Source organism: Protopterus annectens, chromosome 10.part0, assembly GCF_019279795.1.
Source record: "Protopterus annectens isolate FY-2018-M chromosome 10.part0, PAN1.0, whole genome shotgun sequence".
NCBI classification, from domain to species: Eukaryota; Metazoa; Chordata; order Ceratodontiformes; family Protopteridae; genus Protopterus; species Protopterus annectens.
The window spans coordinates 637,707,118-637,721,761 of NC_056744.1; the positions used below are offsets into that span (position 1 = coordinate 637,707,118).

At 44.9% G+C, this 14,644-nt stretch overlaps 1 protein-coding gene across 1 annotated transcript in view; it reads right to left on the reverse strand.

The window, feature by feature from the left end:
• The window catches only part of NDC1 (NDC1 transmembrane nucleoporin), a 2,145,343-nt gene that overhangs the window by 247,904 nt on the left and 1,882,795 nt on the right, over positions 1 to 14,644 (reverse strand). The gene's annotated exons all lie outside the window — the stretch shown is intronic.

Below are 14,644 nucleotides of genomic sequence, written 5' to 3' on the forward strand. Positions count from 1 at the left end.
GCAAGAGGCCTCCAGTGAATTATAACCACATTGCAAAGTATGCTTTCCCACTTGTTCAGTTGCATGCAATAAATCCTGCAATTCCTTGTTCTCTGAACATTCAGTATTTGTCAACATTTTCTGTTTAAGTAGTGACATTAAATATTGCTGATATTTAAGCATATGAAATTGACAATTAAAAGCCAGGGTGGCAGAAGTGTAAACTTTTTCCCCCCATCTGTCTAGAGCCCTAGAATCCCTATCAGAGGGGACAGGGTTTTTTGCAGTGGAAGCTTTAACCCCCTTGGGACCCTGAGACATAGTTTCTGGGTCAGCAGCGGGGTTTTTATATAGGAATTTATGAGAATCCGGGACCCTGCAGTATCTGTCTGGCTTAGCAGGTGCAGGGGGTAAAGAGTCAGGGGACAGACCGGACTCTGAAAATACATCATCTACAATGTCTAGAACAGGTGGAATAGCAAGGGGTCTGTGCTGAGGATGAAGCAGAAAGTCTCTGAGCCTTTTCTTAGATGCAGAATAATCTTGGCTCTCCCAGTGGAAATGCTCCCTCATAGTATGCAGTGTTTCCCCAAAAGAATAGTCCTCAGGAGGAGAGGCTGAAGGAATGGATTCTTCAGCATCAGAATCCTCATAGGGAAGCATGGAGTAATCCTGTTCAGAAGAGGAATCAGAGGAAATAGATACCTGATCAGAAGAATCATACTCTGTCTCTTGCCTAGGCCTCTTATCAGGAGGGGGATGGGAGCCCCTGATCAAAGTAATTAGGTCTTCGGCCATTTTGAGCTTCTGTTTTTTAGGCATGAAAGTCTGAGTAGGAGAATGCTGTACTTGTTTCTTTGTCTTTAGAGCTGCTTTAGTCTTTGAAGCTGAAGATGGCTTAATATATAGTTGTGTAGGACTGAAGACACCCTCAGAAGCCGATGCCTGCTCAGCGACTCTGGACCCATCTGAGGGAGTGATTTCCAGGTGTCCAATACCTTGAGTTTCCAGAGGCCCAGTCGGCTCCACGTGGGAGTCGGTAGCGGCCTGTGGCTCTGAGGTAGCGGGCTCCAGGGGCTGCAAAAGCACCTCACTGAGAACCGGCGACTGGCCTAGTAGAGGCTTTGTCGTCGGTTTTGGACCTCGGATGCCTATCCTTATCCCTGTCCTTGCGTTTTTTGTAAACTCCGGTTGCCAGCTGTTCCGACGGCATTATATAATTAAATCTTCGGCCAAAGTAACGAAATGCAAAAATCGAACCGACGCTTGATAGTGCGTTGGTTAAATCTAGCACAAAACCGACAGCTAGCAACGTTGTGATCAGGGCCTAGGCAAGGAATACAGTAAGAGTGAAAATCCTTATGAGGTATTTGCTTCCCATAAGAAATACAATTGTTAACATTTTCTGACAACGGTCTGGAGCAAGAAAAAAGTTTCCCCAACGGGGTACTTAGCTTTAATGAAGACTTTGGTTCTGAAATTCAGATTTGAAAATCTCAGGAGTTGGCCGACCTGCACTTGCGAACTGCTTTTGCTTTGGGCACTGCGCTGCAAGAAAGACTGAAGAAAATGGCGTTGGCTGCATCTTTTATACCCCTGGCGCACTAACGTCAGGGAAGAGGCGACAGCAACCGATGCCAGACCTAGACTTTGGAATTCTGGCCGACTGAGGGTAGCCTGCCAGCAGGATAACCCATGAGTAATGACTGCAACAGTGAAACACAATGAACATCTTGTTTTTGTGCCTCTGCCCATTGATTTTTTGGCAGGTATGGCCAGCCATTTGCCTTTGGCAGAGTATGTAAATGGAATTTGTAGCCTTGTGACACTATATTTAGAACCCATTTGTACTGGGTTATAATGTGCCAATTTTGAGCAAAAAGTGCTAATTTTCCCCCTAAGGGTGCTGCCAGAAGATAAGTGCTTGGGGCAGGCAGGGGAAAGTCATTGGGACTGCTTTCTGTATGTTTGTGCTTTATCTTCTCCAGCTTTGGAGGTAGAAGCACCCCATTGTTTTGACCTATAAGAACCTTGCACCTGGGATCTGTCCCTTGGGCGTCTGGATCTGCCCCTTTGAGGTCTGTCTGACACAGGAAAGGACCAATTTTTTGTAGGCCAGTGTCTACTAAACCTAGGTGGCTGTACTTGTAAAAACTCTAACAGTTTGCATAGATTTAGCTTTGTCTTCCATTTTCTTTAACACCTCTTCTGCCTTAGCAACAAACAAAGCATCATGCTGTAAAGGTGCATCTAGTAACAACTTGAACATGATCAGGCAGATTTTGTTCCTTTAACCAAGCATGCCTCCTAATTACAGAACCCGTAACTGCAGCCCTGCAGGAGGCCTCCAAAGAATCAAAACCACATTGCAAAGTATGCTTTCCAGCTTGTTCAGCTGCATACAATAAATCCTGCATTTCAAAACTTTCCTATCTCGTTCTCTTATCCACCTTCACCTCTAATTCTACTCCCACAGCCTGCCATACCAACACTTTTTACTACTATCTCCCCTCATTAACTCATCACAACTTTTCCACTCCTCTCTCCCGACATTAAATTTATCTCTCTGCCCCTGTGTTGCTCTATTTCTCCAGCAAATTCCGCCTGGCCATTCTACACTTCTGCTTACTTACCCCAGCTCTCACCTGCAGAGGCTGATACTTTTTCAGCTGCACTTTTCTGCTCCGTTCGCCCTACGGGCTCACTCCGCTCCCCTACCCTGCCCCCAATTCCAACCTGCCCGCAGTGTTCCTACCTTTATTGCCATCCCACAGCACGTCGCTCTTACAACAGCCAATCCCATTACCACATAACTCCTCCCCCTCCACCAACCACATCCAGCTCATTACTCCTCCCCTCAATCACCTACCTTTCCCATCTCTCTCTAAACCTCCATACTCCCATCTCCTCAAACCATACTTCTTTCTAATAATGTCCCCTTTTATTTCCACAATCCCTACCCCTGCATGTCTCCTACTCCTCATTCTAATTCCTCTTTACCATGCCTCCTCTTATACAAACCTCCATCTTCACCCTCCACCTCCAGACCACAACCATTCCAATCACGTCAACATTTCTGCCTCTCTAACCCCCATTCACCCCATCTCTCTATTAACTTTAAAACTTTTTCAAATCCCCTCAAATTTCTACAAACCTAAACTTACATCCTACCTTCGTTCCATAACCAAACACAATCCGAACAAAATCATTCATCACCTCCTATACCTCTTCCTAGCTGGCGACATTCATCCAAACCCTGGACCAAACACTTCTCAAACAAAAAACCTCAGCTCCAACAACAAACCTATCCATAAAGACCTCAAATTCCTCACCATTAATACCCGAAGCTTAACCAACAAAACAACCCTCTTTCACGCCTGGCTCAACCATAACTCCCCAGACATAGTTGCCATCTCTGAAACCTGGTTAAAACCACATATAATTGACTCAGAATCCCCCCCCCCCCCCGGATATCAATACCTCCGAAGTGATCACCTAAATAAAAGAGGTGGTGGAGTCACTCTAGTTTACTCCAATCAGTTATCCATGACCCCCTTCTCTAACCCTATTCCAACCTTCAATAACACTGAATTAGTAATTGGCATGCTAAAATTAAATGACCAAAAAAGTATCTGCATCATCTCCCTTTATATTCCCCCTGGTAATAACACCAATACCTTGGAAAATCTTCTCTCCTGGACCTACTCTAACATTAAACATGAAACTTACATAATGGGAGATGTAAAAATTGACTGGCAAAAAATCATTGACCCCAATCCCACCATATCAATCAACCTCTTCAATTTTACTCAACTTATCCACTCCATTACTAGGCCCAACAAGACCAACCACCCAGGCTCCATCCTAGACTGGATGCTTGTATCTCACCCAAACAAAACCACATCATCTGGTGTCACTCCCGATCCATTAGGAGACCACCTCCCTGCCTTCACCCACAGAGCCACATCCTCCTCCCCCTATTCACACCAACTCCTACACACTCGAAACCTATCTAACTTCAACCCCTTTTCCTTCTCTGACACCCTTAAACTCACTAACTGGAACCCACTAAAAACCCTACCTCTAGTAGAAGCAGTTGATTTCTTCAAATCTACATTCCTTTCTATCCTAAACTCCACTGCTCCAACACGAACCAAGAGAGTTAAAGCCAAAACAGCCCCCTGGCTTACAAAAGCAACCAAGAAAATTACGCAACAAAGCGACAAATCTTGGAAAATCTACCTCCATAATAAACAGCCTGAACTCTTACTAAAATACAAACAGCTACGAAACCTAGCCAAAAAACATGCCATTATAGACAGAAAAATCCTACTATAACCACCTACAAACAAATCATATTAAAAACCCCAAACAATTCTGGAAATCTATCCACTCACTTCTCAAGCCTGGAACCACAAATAACCCTTGTCCAGACACTAGCAAATCCAACCTAGAAATTGCCAAACTGTTTAACATTTCCTTCACCTCTTCTATTGCTGAGCTAACTAAAACCTTCCCCAGTAACACCTCTGCACCCCCCTCTTCCATAGCATCTACTCCTCCTCCTCCTCCCACTCCCCCATCTTTGAATTTAAACCAGTATTCACCTACCTCATAAAGAAACTTCTCACAAAACTTAAACCTTGCACCAATTCTCCTAACAACATTCCCTCCTCCTCCTTAAAAATTGACTCTGACAGTATCGCTCTCCCTATCAGCATCCTAATAAATAGATCACTACTCGAGTCATATGTACCCAAACTCTGGCGCTCTGTTTTCATTCTTCCACTCCACAAGGGTGGCAAAAACTACAGCTTTACCAACTACTGCCCTATAGCCATCCTCTCTCCCATCTCTAAACGTCTCGAAAAATGCATACATATGCAGCTTATGACATTCCTAACCAAACATCAACTGCTCTCTCCTACCCAACATGGCTTCCGCCCTGAACATAATACCAACACAGCCCTTCTATCCTTTCTACACTCCATCAACTCAGCCCGAGACTCGGGTAACTTTGTTTCATCTGTTCTATTAGATTTATCTAAAGCTTTTGATACCATCTCTCACTCCCATCTACTAAACCATCTATCTAACCTTAACATCTCCACAGAAGCTCTATCCTGGTTCTCCAGCTATCTTTCAGACAGGTCGCAAGCAGTGAAATGGGGACAATCTTGCTCCCCCCTTCCTTCCAATCCCCACTGGAGTTCCCCAGGGTTCCATTCTAGGCCCTCTTCTATTTAACATCTTCATAAATGACTTCCACAAAGCCATTCCTAACACCAAAATTGTCCAATACGCAGACGATTCCACTCTGATCTGCTACGCCTCCAACCAAACTGAACTCAAGTCTCTACCTCAAACTGCCTTCTCAACCACTGAAAAATGGATGCACCAGAACCACCTCTCAATTAACGCAAACAAAACCAAAATCCTCCTATTCACTCCCTCCAAATGCACTCCTTTAGATAAAAACTAATTTCAAATTACCAGCCTCAACAACTCTATCATTGACATTGTACCCTCTGCCAAACTCTTGGGGGTCACCATCGACGAACACTTAAAATTTAATACTCATATCCAACTTAACATCAAGAAGACCCACACTAAACTCGGCCTACTGTACAGGAATAGTCAATTCCTCTCCCCCTCTACTAGACATACCCTGGCCACAGCATACCTTATCCCATCTCTTCTATATGGCACTCCACTGCTTACTAATCTATCTACCACCCTCATCTCCAAACTAGAAGTATGTTACAAAAAAATCTCCAGATGTGCCACAAAAGCAAATGCCCTCTCTCATCACTGCTCCACCCTTCAAACTTTAAACTGGCTTGAACTCCCCAATCAGCTAGACTACATCCAAATTGTCACATCCCACAAACTATTTCAACCCACCAACTGCCCAGCTCTATTCAATATCCTCCTACCATATAGCCCTCCCAGACCCCTTAGATCCACTCACCAAAACCTTATTTCCATCTTCAAACCTAAACGTCCTGCTGGTCAGCACTTACTCTCCTTCACTCTAGCCAAAAAATGGAACGCCCTGCCCTCTACCTTGAGAGCCTGTGAAAACCTAAACAACGTCATAAGACTTCTTCACTCTTACCTACTTCTTCATAGAAAATGTAACTGCACTCTTCACCCCTTACCTCCTAGCCTCCCCTCTTCCTACTCTCCAGGCTAATCCTTTCCTTTCCCTTTCTAACCTTTCTTATAGTCCTTCACTATTTAGCAGTAACCTATCCCCCCTCCCACTTCATATTCTATGCCTCTCATCCTCTCCTAGAAACTCTCACTTTAATATCTTACCAAATAAGTAATCAACACCTTCTCATTCAACAACTCTACCTGCTGCTCTACTGTAAAACTCCATAATGACTGCAATTACTCATGTTTCTCTTCATTATGCTATGTAACCTTGTAATTGTTGCTTTTTGCCTTGTAATGTAACTTGCTTCAAGGATCCTTCCCCCCCCCCCCAGGGATCCCCATTTCCCCATACTGTAATGAAATGGAAATTTTTGCTATAGTTGTCAATATCTTTAGGTAACTTTTAATGTTTGTATTTCTATATGCTATGTAACTTGTGTTTTGAGGAGCTTTTCTCCCCGGGCCTCCACTGAAAATGGGCTCTTGAGCCCAGTGGACCTCCCCAGTAAACAAACTGGAAATAAAAATAAAAAATAAAATAAATTTCCTTGTTTTCAGCACATTCAGAATTTAACATCATTTTCTGTTTAAGCAATCCCATGAGATGTTGCTGATACTTGAGCATATGAAACTGACAGTTTAAGGCCCTTATAACCAAAGTTACAGATGTGTAAACCTTCTTTCCCCATCTATCCAGTGCCCTTGAATCTCTGTCAGAGGGGGTTGGGTTTTTTGCTGTAGAGGCCTTAACTCCCTTGGGACCCTGTGAAATAGTTTCTGGGATAGCAGCAGGGTTTTTAAAAATAAATTTGTGAGTCAGGAACCCTGTAATATCTGTCAGATTTAACAGGAGCTGGAGGTAAGGAGTGAGGGGTCAAACTAGACTCCAAAAACACATCATCTACAATGTCTAACATAGGGGGGAATGGCTAGAGGCCTGTGCTGTGGTAGTAAGAGGAAATCCCTGAGCCTCTTTTTAGATTCTGAAAAATCTTGGCTTTCCCAGTGAAAAAGCTCCCTCATGGTATGCAAGGTTTCCCCAAAGGAATAATCCTCAGGAGGGGATGTTGAAGGTATAGATTCTTCAGCATCAGAATCCTCATAGTGGGTAAAGAATATCCCTGATCAGAAGAGGAATCAGAAGAAATAGAAACCTGATCTGAAGATTCATAGTCAGTCTCTTGCCTAGGCCTCTTATCAGGAGGGGGATGGGAACCCCTGATCAAGGTAATCAGGTCTTCGGCCATCTTGATCATCTGTTTTTTGGGCATAGAGGCCTATACACATGGCTCATGAGTTTGTTTCTTTGCTTTAGAAGCAGCTTTAGTCTTTGTCTTTGAAGCTGAAGTAGTTTTAGTGTAAAGATGTTGTGGTCTGAATACACCCTCAGAAGCCAGTACCTGCTCAGCGGCTCCGGACCCATCTGACGGATTAGTGTCTAAGGCTCCAATACTTTGAGTATCCAGCAGCATGGCCGACTCCATGTGGGAGTCGGTAGCGGCCTGCGACTCTAAAGTAGCGGGTGTCAGGGGCTGCGAAAGCACCTCACTGAAAACCGGTGAACTGGCGACTGGCTTAGGAGAAGCTTCGACGGTTTTGGGCCTTGGTTGTTTTTCTCTATCCTTTTCCTTGCGTTTTTTGTAAACTCCGGGAGTTGGATGGCTATCTGACGACATTTTAGGATAATAAAACCTGCTTCCAAAATACTTTAAAGCAATAGTATACCGATGCTTAATAGTGTGTTGGTTAAATTTAGCACAAAACTGACAACCAGAAACGTTGTGATCAGGGCCTAGGCAAGAAATACAGTAAGAATGAAAATCCTTGAAGTTTCCTCATATGCAGTCTTCTATATGGAATTAGTAGGATGCAGGAGGCCATGAAGCCCAAAGCCTGCAGAATTTTTCTTGCAGGTAACTGGGCCTTTGTTGCCAACATTTTGAAATAGGGAGTCAGTTGCCTTTGTTTGTCTGGCGTGAGATAAGCCATCTGGGAAGTTGTATTTAAGCTTGCACCCAGGAATATTATCTCTTGTGAGGGTACTAGTTTTGATTTCTTTTTGTTGACTGTGTACCCTAGGCATGTCAGAAGTCTTTTTACAAACGCCAGATGTTGAAGTAGAATGTCCTTGTTCTCTGCTTGAATGAGACAGTCGTCCAAGTAAGGATATATTTGTATTCCTCTATCTGCAGAATGCAATTACTGGTGCTAGGCACTTTGTAAAGACCCTGGGCGCAATAGATAAGCCAAAGGGCAGTGCAGAGAATTGGTAATGCATTGAACCAGCCTTGAATCTTGGGTATCTTCTGCATGATCGTCTGATTGGAATGTGCAGGTATGCCTCTTTTAGGTCTAAAGTCACAAGCCAAGCATTCTTGCCCAGCATGGGCAGAAGTTGCTGAAAAGTCAACATTTTGAATTTCGGAATATCCAGGAAAGAGTTCAGAATAGATAGGTCCAGTATCGGCCTCCAGGCCTTGTCCTTTCTGGGTAACAAGAACAGTCTTTAGTAAAATCCTTGTCCCTGCTCTTGCTCTAGTACTTGTTGAATGGCCCCCATGTCCATGAGGGATGAGAATTGTTTTTGTGCCTCTGCCCATTGATTTTTTTGGCAGATCTGGCCAGCCGTTTGCCTTTGGCAGAGTATGGAAATGGAACTTGTAGCCTTGTAACACTATGTTTAGAACCCACTTGTCCTGGGTTATGATGTGCCAATTTTGAACAAAAAGTGCCAATTTTGAGCAAAAAGTGCTAATTTTCCCCCTAAGGGTGCTGCCAGAAGATAAGTGCTTGGTGCTGGCAGGGGGAAGTCATTGGGACTGTTTTCTGAATGTTTTTGCTCTATCTTCTCCAGCTTTGGAGGTAGAAGCCCCCCCATTGCTTGGGCCTATAATAACCTTGCGCCTGGGATCTGCCCCTAGGGCGTCTGGATCTGCCCCTTTGAGGTCTTGTCTGACACAGGGAAGGACCCATTTTTTGTAGGCCAGTGTCTACTAAACCTAGGTGGCTGTACTTGTAAGAAATCTTTGACAGTTTGCATAGATTTAGCTTTGCCCTCCATTTTCTTTAACACCTCTTCTGCCTTAACACCAAAGTATCATGCTGTAAAGGTGCATCTAGTAATTTTACTTTAACATAATCAGGCAGATTTTGTTCCTTTAACCAAGCATGCCTCCTAATTAGAGAATCCGTAACTGTGGCCCTGCAGGAGGCCTCCAAAGAATCAAAACCACATTGCAAAGTATGTTTTCCAACTTGTTCTGCTGCATACAATAAAGCCTGCATTTCCTTGTTTTCTGCACATTCAGAATTTAACAACATTTTCTGTAAGTAATCCCATGACATGTTGCTGATACTTAAGCATATGAAATTGACAGTTTAAGGCCCTTGTAGCCAAAGTTGCAGATGTGTAAACCTTTTTTCCCCATCTATCCGGTGCCCTTGAATCTCTGTCAGAGGGGGTTGGGTTTTTTGCAGTGGAAGCCTCAACTCCCTTTGGACCATGTGAAATAGTTTTTGGGTCAGCAGCAGGGTTTCTAAAAATAAATTTGTGAGAGTCAGGAACCCTGTAATATCTGTCAGGCTTAACAGGAACTGGGGGTAAGGAGTCAGGAGTCAGACTAGAGACTGAAAATACATCTACAATGTCTAACACAGGTGGAATGGCTAGAGGCCTGTGCTGAGGTAGTAAAAGAAAATCCCTGAGCCTCTTTTTAGATTATGAAAAATCTTGGCTCTCCCAACGGAAATGCTCCCTCATGGTATGCAAGGTTTCCCCAAAGGAATAGTCCTCAGGAGGAGATGCTGAAGGTATAGATTCTTCAGCATCAGAATCATCATAGGGGGGAAGAGAATAATCCTGATCAGAAGAGGAATCAGAAGAAATAGAAACCTGATCTGAAGATTCATAGTCAGTGTCTTGCCTAGGCCTCTTTATCAGGAGGGGGATGGGAACCTCTGATCAAGATAATCAAGTCTTCGGCCATTTTGAGCATCTGTTTTTTGGGCATAGAGGCCTGTCCACGTGGCTCTTGAGTTTGTTTCCTTGCTTTAGAAGGTGCTTTAGTCTTTGCCTTTGAAGCTGAAGTCGTTTTAATGTAAAGATGTTTAGATCTGAATACACCCTCAAAAGCCGGTACCTGCTCAGCGGCTCCGGACCCATCTGAGGGATTAGCGTCCAAGGCTCCAATACCTTGAGTATCCAGCTGCATGGCCGACTCCACGTTGGAGTCGGTAGCAGTCTGTGACTCTAAAGTAGTGGGCGTCAGGGGCTGCGAAAGCGCCTCACTGAGAACTGGCGACTGGCTTAGGACAAGCTTCATCGTTGGTTTTGGGCCTCGGTTGTTTTTCTTTATCCTTTTCTTTGCGTTTTTTGTAAACTCCGGTAGTCGGATAGCTATCAGACGACATTTCAGAGTAATTAAACCGGCGTCCAAAATAGTTTATAGCAAAATCATACAGACGCTTAATAGTGCGTTGGTTAAATCTAGCGCAAAACCGACAACCAGAAACATTGTGATCAGGGCCTAGGCAAGGAATACAGTAAAAATGAAAATCCTGATGAGGTATTTGCTTTCCACAAGAAATACAATTATTAACTTTTTCTGACAACGGTCTGGAGCAAGAAAAAAGTTTCCCCAACAGGGTACTTAGCTTTACTGAAGACTTCAGATCTGAGACTTCAGATCTGAAACTCAAACACGAAAATCTCAGGAGTCAGCATACCGGCACTTGTGAACTGCTTCTGCTTCGGGCACCGCACACCAAGAAAGACTGAAGAAAATGGCGTCGGCTGCTTCTTTTATACCCCTGATGACCTGACGTCAGGGAATGGTCGACAGCAGCCGACGCAGGACCCAAGACTTTGGAATTCAGGCCGGCTGAGGGCAACCTGCCAGCAGGATTACCCAAATGTAAAGACTGCAACAGTGAAACACGAAGAACATCAGCTATAAAACCACCTTGACGGTCTCACCTGTCCATCCATTTTTTTTAAATAATTTTTACTTATTAATATTCAATAGATTAACAGCAATAACCAATCAAATTTTACATCCTTGAAGTTAGTAAAACTAGAGGATACTGCACAGATTTTGCAATGAATACACATCACTTCTCAAGAGATCCCAAACCCTTCCAAAATATTCACTGCATCCAAGCAAAGCAAGTCAATTATTTGGATATATATTTTTTTTTTAAAAGAAACATCTTTATTAAATTATTATGTATGACATAGGCCATGTTACATTTATATAAATGAAAATAAACCACAGCGAACCAATCTCAGTTGCAACCATTATACATTCCAAACCGTGCCAACACAACTGTAGCTGCAATTATACATCACTTTTAACGTATCCAGTCATTGTTAGTCAACCATTACATAGCTCATTCAAAATCTGCCTTCTTTTAAACCTTGTCCCTCCACTGCATGTATCAATCCCATTTTTTCCTATGTAATATGCTCTTACCCTTTTCTAAAGTTCCCAGTTCCAGTTGTTTTATCTCTGTTACTATCTTCACTACTTTTAGTAATGTTGGTTTAGACTTTGATTTCCATTTTCTAGTAACTTTTAGTTATGTACTTACCATAACGATAGATGTATGGGATCCATCTCGCCTACATTCTTGACAGATGGGCTCTGAGCCGAGAATCGGCTCTGACTCGGCCTATACTAAAGCACAAAGTCTCTTATTGGCTGGGCCAACCCCCTATCCCAGGATGCACCACACCCAAACCCCCAGATCTTGTTTGCCCCACAAAAACTCATCCACAAGCACTAAACCAACCAGAAAATCAAAGGCAGGAGAGGAAAAATAATACTTCCTGGAAACCTCAACAACAGAGTTTCCTCCAGATCCAATAGGTAGGGGGAAGGAGGGCGGGTATGTAAGAATGTAGGCGAGATGGATCCCATACATCTATCGTTATGGTAAGTACATAACTAAAAGATGTAGTGAGATCCTATCTCGCCTACATTCTTGACAGATGGGACAGCGTCCCAAGCACCTTTATCCTGGGAGGCTCACTGGAAGACACTCCTGAGCACTGTGGAACCAAAGGACGCCCGATCCCTGGACGCCACATCTAATTTGTAATGAGAAATAAAGGTATGTGGAGAAGCCCAAGTGGCTGCCGCACATATTTCATCCACAGACAGTCTGGCGTGGAAGGCCACTGAAGTTGCCATGGCCCTAGTAGAATGAGCTCTAACTGGAAATGGAAGGTCTTTCCCCGTTGATGTATAAATAAATGAAATAGAATCCCTGATCCATCTGGCAATAGTGGACTCAGTTACTGCTTTGCCAATTCTGTTGTCCGCAAAGGCCACAAACAACTGGTCTGACTTCCTGTGCTGTTGTGTCCTGTCTAGGTAAAACCTCAGTTGTCTATGCACATCCAACTGATGAAGTCTGTATTCTGCTTCACCGGAAAAATTTGGAAAGAAAACTGGTAGCTCTATAGACTGTTGCAGACAAAGAGCAGAAGAAACCTTAGGAAGGAATGACGGGTTCAACCACAGAGAGACACTATCCTTATGAAAGATCAGATAAGGAGCTTTGACAGAGAGGGCTTGAATCTCTGAAACCCTTCTGGCTGATGTAATAGCTACCAAGAAGGCGGTCTTCCAGGATAAGAACTTTATGTCACAAGTGGCCGCCGGCTCGAAGGGAGGAGATGTCAAGGCTCCTAGAACCACATTGAGATCCCATGGCAATACAGGTTGTGACACCGGGGGGCGAAGTAACCAAGCTCCCTTGAAGAAGGCCTTGCACAATTTATGACTCATGAGCGAGGGGTCAAAGGCAACATGGTAGTTAGAAATAGCTGCCAATTGTACTTTAAGTGTGGAGACAGCGGAACCCTGTTGAAAAAGTGTTGCCAGAAAATCTAGTATTGTCGAAACCAGGGCTGTCAGAGGGTCAAGGTTATGCCGCTGGGCCCAAACGGCAAACCTCTTCCATTTATTGGAATATAACTCCTTAGTGGAGGCCTTGTGGGAAGAGGACAGGATCCGGACCACCTGCGGCGAGAGGATATGCTGTCTGACTAAGGTCGGAAGTGGAGCAGCCAAGCAGTTAGCTTGAGAGTCCGCAGAGAAGGATGGGGCTGACCCGACTGCAGGGTCAGGAGGTCTGGAATTGGATCCAGAATCCAAGGACCCTCCGCCGCATACTTCCGGAGGAAGGGAAACCAAACTTGGCGGGGCCAGTGTGGAGCGATCAGAATCATACTGCTTCCCAAGCGGGTCGCCTTCTGAATCACCTTTGGTAGTAGAGGGACCGGAGGGAAGGTGTAGAGTAGACCGGAGGGCCAATTGTGGACTAGAGCGTCCCTGGGTGACTCCATTGGAGGAAGAATCAGGGAGAAGAAGTTGCTGCACTTTGCATTCCAGGGGCTGGCAAAAAGGTCGCAGCAGGGAAAACCCCACTTGGAGAAAATGCGAGCCGCTACTTGGTTGTTTAGGGACCACTCGTGAGGCATCAGAATAACTCTGCTCAGCCTGTCTGCTATCACATTGGACTTCCCTGGAATGTGCGTAGCTACCAGAAACCTCTGGGAAGCGATCGCCCATTGCCACACTCTCAAGGCTTCTCTGCAAAGGGGGGTAAGACCTGGTTCCTCCCTGTTTGTTTAGGTACCAGACCACTGACATATTGTCTGAGAGAACCGCGATGGTACCCTTGGGAAGAGAGGTGTGCAGTGCCTGCAACACTAGGAGCACTGCCCTCATTTCCAGCTCATTGATGTGTAAGTGGGTTTCGTGATCCTGCCACGTGCCTTGGACCGTCTTGCCCAGATAATGCCCCCCCACACCCTATCTGGGAGGCATCCGTGGTCACTGTGGCAACAGGAGGGGGGGACAGAATGACCTCCCTTGGTTCAGGTTGGAAGGGAGGAGACACCACCAAAGATCCCGCCGGCAGGATTTTGTAAGGGGAATCGGGTGGGATAGCGGCAGTTCTTGGTATGACCACTGGGTCGACAGGAGCCAATGAAGAACTCGCATGTGCAGTCTTGCCAGAGGGCCTAAAAGAATGGAGGCGGCCATCGATCCTAAAAGCTGAAGAATCATCCTGGCTGGGGCTTTCCGTCGGGGCAGCAAGGCTAGTATTTGGTCCTGTAATATCCTTTTCCTCTCTGTTGGTAGAAATGCTCGCATCTCCACAGAGTCTAGCTCTGCACCTATAAAGGCAACACGCTGTGATGGCAGCAATACAGACTTTTCCCAGTTGAATGTGATTCCTAACAAATGACCCAAATGGATGGTGGCACACACGGCTAGAGTGAGGAGATGCCTGGTGGGGGCGGAGAGGAGCCAGTCGTCTAGATACGGAAACACCTGGAATCCCAGACGTCTAAGGTGAGCCGTCAACACTGCCAGACATTTGGTAAACACCCTGGGGGCTGTGGTGAGACCAAAGGGCAGGGCCTGGAACTGAAAGTGACTGGCTCCCAGACGGAAGCGTAAGTGAATCCTGGATGCTCGGTTTATCTTGA